Raw genomic sequence first — 5,145 nt, 5'->3', positions numbered from 1 at the left:
TCCCATTAGAGAAATTTAATGTATAAACAAAGTGCCCAAGTTTGGCAAAATTCAAGAGTGGAATCCAGCTCTGCTTCAGCTGACAACAATGCGCGATTGCTGGACGCATCCTAAGTGCATGGCACTTTGGAAACAGCAGCACTCACATCAGCTGGGGGTTGAGCCCAAGCTATCCAGCACATTGATAGCAGATGTCACATCCTCTGCTCTGCGGGATTCATGATTGAAAGAGAAAAGGATCCTGCAGCAAGGTCTAAGAAGGGTGAAGTCCAAGATGCTAATGCCCGCTTTGTGCTGGAGCATCCCTGTGCCAAACCTCTTGGGAGGTGAAGGTGAGGATGCTAAGCTTCTGGAGCATCTGAAGAAAAGAAAGAAGGTTTAATTGCATGGCCCAAGTGGTTCAACCCTTGCTCAAGCAGGGACATGATGCCGAGCAAGTGGAAGGTTGTAAAAGCTGGGAACACTTGACCTAATGCATTTTAGGAGAGATTTTGGTACAACCAAGTCATACAGCAGAAAGCCACCCTTAACACTGTGAACATCTCTTGTAAAGGCTCATGTAAGAGCATGTGGACACATCTGAGCTATAGGAACATCCCAATAAGAGCTCCTGCTGCCTGAGCCCAGGGCTCTTCGCACACACCAAGAGACAACCAGACAAACAGACAGGCAAAACCTGGGAGGGGAGTGATCCCTTGGTGCTTGTGGGGTGACCACATGCAGGCATGAAATACAGCAAAAGCAATGAGGATGAGATGGGAGCTGCAATGGTACCTCTCTATAAAGCTGCTCCAATGCTTTCTAAAGTGCAGTGATGACTCACCCTTCGGTGCAGGCGTTCATAGAACCACAGAATCATAGCTCATAGAATTGTAGAATCATTTGAGTTGGAAGGGACCTCAAAGATCTTCTAGTCCAACTCCCCTGCAATGAACAGGGGCATCTACAGCTAGATCAATGCTCAGAGCCTGGCCCATCCACATGGGGAGGCCCCACCTCATATCAGCAGTCACTGGGCCCTACAGCTGCTTGAAGCCATCATCCCCTGCTTTACCAACATGAGATGGAGCACCGTGCTCTGCAGAGCCTGGCCCTCAGAGCATCCTACCACTCACCACACTGTGCTCGGCTCAGAAATGGGCACTGGTGCACCTAAATCAGGTTCTGGAAGTTTCAGTGCTTGCCTTTGACTCGAGCATCTGCTGAAATGCACCCAGGGCAGCAAATCTGGCTGCTGGGAATGGGATTTGGGAAATGGCATCATTGTACACACACTGCCTGGAGAAACACAGCAACACAAAGGAAATGGCACTTGTGCTGTCATTAAGCAGGATGGGAAATATTATTAAAACCTGCCGGGCAGGTATCATTAATTTGGATTTTTCAAATTCTTTTGATAAAACCTCCCATCAGAGACTATTAAAGCACCTTATTGAAGATTAATGGGGCAAAGTCCTCCTTGGACAACAGAAAACAAAGACGTGGCAAACATCTGCTCCTCGGAGCACAAAGGAGGAAGCACTGAGGCACAGCAGAGAGCACTGCTGACATCATTACGATTTAATGCCGCTTGCATATTAATGAGATGCAGGAAGGAGCGCAGAGAGGCGAGCTGACAGCAGCACCAACTTTACTTTGTCAAAACAGGGACGTCGGCGAGGCGATGTGTTGTGAAATGTGTTCTCCAGCATGAGAAATCCAGTCATCACTACAGGGCTAAAGTTCTCCCATGAAAAAGAAATACATAGCAATTCCCATTCAGATTTGGAGATGGTTTAACACACGAGGCCCCATTTCTGTCAGTGTTAAGTAAATGCATATGTTTCGACATACGCCCAACCCTGCACAGTAGGAAAAGTCTCCAGCACGTTGAGCTCAGCACAAGCAGGGATCAATCAGCTGATAGAATTTTACCAGCGACGTTACTGTGAAATAGGAAATTTCTGCTGGCGTTTCTTATCCTGGTTTTAATCATCTCCATTCTCTCATGCTCTTGTGATGCTGCAGTTTCTTATTTACAAACTTTGGATGGGGAGCTTGTATTGTTTCATTTAAATACACTTCGCCTGACATTTAAGGGACGGAAGGGGGAAGAGTTCAAGTGCTGCTCATCTGGCAAGGCACTGCAGAACCAAACCTGAAGCCTCCAGAGATCAGAAGCAATGCTCGGATTTAACTCGTGCAGCACTTGTGCAAAGACATTGGAGCTGCTCCCAGCCCTTGCTCGAGCCATCAAAGGGAAGAGCCTGACCTGCTGCACCTGTACAGCTGAAAAGGTTCCCTGTGCTCAGCTGGCTTTGGTGTGACAGCATCAGACAGCGCCCAGAGCACAGAGGGCTCTTTATCTCCTTTTTTTTTTTTTTTTTTCCTTCTTTTTTTTCTTTGTTTTCTCCACTTTGTTGCACTTCCTCAGGTGTGCAGAGCAGAGTATTCTCATGGCAATTAACCCAACCATTCCAGACTGGGGAATTTCTTCAGTTGTATGCAGAAAAAAAAAACCCACAACCATATTTCAAAGCTGGGGGAGGAGGGGAAACAATCATAGAATCATAGAATGGCTTGGATTGAAAAGGACCACAATGCTCATGCAGTTCCAACCCCCTGCTGTGTGCAGGGTCACCAACCACCGGACCAGGCTGCCCAGAGCCACATCCAGCCTGGCCTTGAATGCCTGCAGGGATGGGGCATCCACAGCCTCCTTGGGCAACCTGTTCCAGTGCTTCACCACCCTCTGTGTGAAAAACTTTCTCCTGATATCCTACCTAAACCTCCCCTGTCTCAGTTTAAGACCATTCTCCCTGTCCTATCACTGTCCACCCTTATAAACAGCCGTTCCCCCTCCTGTTTATGTGCTCCCTTCAAGAACTGGAAGGCCACAATGAGGTCTCCCCAAAGCCTTCTCTTCTCCAAGCTCAACAAGCCCAGTTCCCTCAACCATTCCTCACAGGAGAGGTGCTCCAGCCCTCTGATCATCTTAGTGCCCTCCTCTGGACCTGCTCCAAGAGCTCCATGTCCTTCTCGTGCTGGGGGCCCCGGCCTGGACACAGAACTCCAGATGGGGCCTCACAAGAGCTGAGTAAAGTTCATTCAATTGTTTCTTGTTTAATCCCAGGAAACCATTATTTAAATCTAGGAGAATGCTACATAGGCAATTTTGGTGTGCAGGAGGCTGCTGTTTGCATCCTTTCCCTGCACATCACCTCTGTTAGCAAAACCCCACGCTTCCCCCTCCTCACTTGTGCAGAACCCTGGGGCTGCTGCTTGCAACTCCTCTCTTCCTTTTGGCTTTTGCTTACGCCACGGGGAGGGTATTTCCATCCCATACACATGGGATGGTGTCACCGCATCTTTCCACCTCAAATTCCTCCTGGAATTTTGATGTATTCAGGTTTCCCTTTGGTTCTTGTGCCACAATGAAATCTCAGTCCAGCCCCATAATATATCCCGAGTTGGAAGGGACCCATAACGATCACTGAGTCCAACTCCTGAATCCAAACAATACCACCCCAAATCCAAACCCAGTGTCTGAGTTGGCCAAACATCCCTTGAACTCAGGCAGCTCAGGGCCATGCGCACTGCCCTGGGCAGCCTATCCCATGCCCACTGCCCTCAGGTGCAGAGCCTTTCCCCAGTGGTTCAATTCCCACTGTGCTGCCCCAAAAGAGGAGGAGGAAGAGGAGGGATGGGAGGAATGTGGGCTCAGCCTCCTTGTGAGGACCGAGGCCACCATGGCCTTGGACATCCAATGACAACATTGGGTCGATGTTCTTCAGCTCCCTGTGAGCAGCCATCTGTGCATGGAATACATCAGAGAGGAGTACAGGAAAGCCTGAAAAAATCAATTAAGTGCACAATCACTGACCTCCTGAAGGAGCTCAGCTCCTGGTGCTCAGCTCCACGCTCGTGGGGCTCTGCAAATAAAAAGAGTAATTAAAAACAAGGCGAGAAATGCACCATTTTCCTTTTCCTTCCCTCTCCGCTTCTTTCTAAGCAGGAGTTTGTCAAAGGCGGCTGCACAAAAGGCAGTCTTTGAATGAACAGGCAATTACTTAATTAGGGACTTAATTGCAAATTGCAAGAAGCTAGCTGCCTTTTTTTTTTTTTTTTTTCTCCTTAATAATTTATTCTGCAATGTAAAATGAGGCCCTATGCAACCCATAGTAAGGGAGCACCCGCTGCTGATCAAAACTTGTCTGGCATCCAAAGTGAGATGGATTTTAAGGGAAAACCACTTGAGTTTGGCATCATATTGGTTGGGAAGAGGGACTTGATCAGCACAGAAACCCTTCCAGGTGGGAAAACAAATGGAATCAACTCCAGTGTGGAGAATGCTGGAACCTTACCAGATGTCTCCTGGCCCAGCCCGCTCTCTCAGAGCTCTTGCTTGATCCAACTTCAACTTTTTGTGTGGTTATGCAGCACAGCAACTCCAAACATGCAGGGCTGTGCAGCTTCCTTGGTCGGGGCTCCCACTCAGAACATCTCTGAGTCCACTTTGCACCATTTAGGTGAAATGCTTGACCTGCGCAGCACAGTGCTGACTTTTCACCTGCATGATATACAATGGGGGGATCTCTCCTGGTAAAAATGGACAGGATCACAAGCACTCCCCTTGCAAAAATTGGGCCAGAACACATACCCCTCCCACCCCCCCTTGCAAAAACGACGCTGGATTCCATGCACCCTTCTTGCAAAAATCGAGCAGCACTGTATGCATTCTCCCTTAGGAGAAATTGGGTCCACTGCACGTATTTCCTTTGCAAAAACAGGACTGCGTGCTGGACTGCATGCACCCTCCTTGCAAAAACTGGGTTTTTGTCAGGACCTCCCTGACAAGAAGTGGGTTGCATTGCATTGCATTACATTGCACTGCACTGCACTGCACTGCACTGCACTGCACTGCACGCCCCGCACCCGCCAAGCAAACCCCGCACCGCGGCACAAGCGCGCCCACCCGCGTGGAGCAGCACGCATGCGCGGGAAGGCTGCGCGGGAAGGTTGGGGGGGGGGAGAAGGGGGCGGGAAGCGGGGAGGAGGGGGGCGCGGCGTGCGCGCGGCCGCGGGGAGGCGCGCGCGGAGGGCGTTGCGCGTGGAGGTTGGGGGGGGGGGCGGTTTAACCCCCCCCTGCCCGGCGGCGGCGGCATT

The sequence above is a fragment of the Centrocercus urophasianus genome, unplaced genomic scaffold (genome assembly GCF_019232065.1).
Source record: "Centrocercus urophasianus isolate 14NV4802_14NV808 unplaced genomic scaffold, USGS_Curo_1.0 seq_15, whole genome shotgun sequence".
In the NCBI taxonomy this organism is placed as follows: Eukaryota; Metazoa; Chordata; class Aves; order Galliformes; family Phasianidae; genus Centrocercus; species Centrocercus urophasianus.
The sequence above is the reverse complement of the archived record's forward strand: the minus strand, read 5'-3'. Positions refer to the sequence as shown.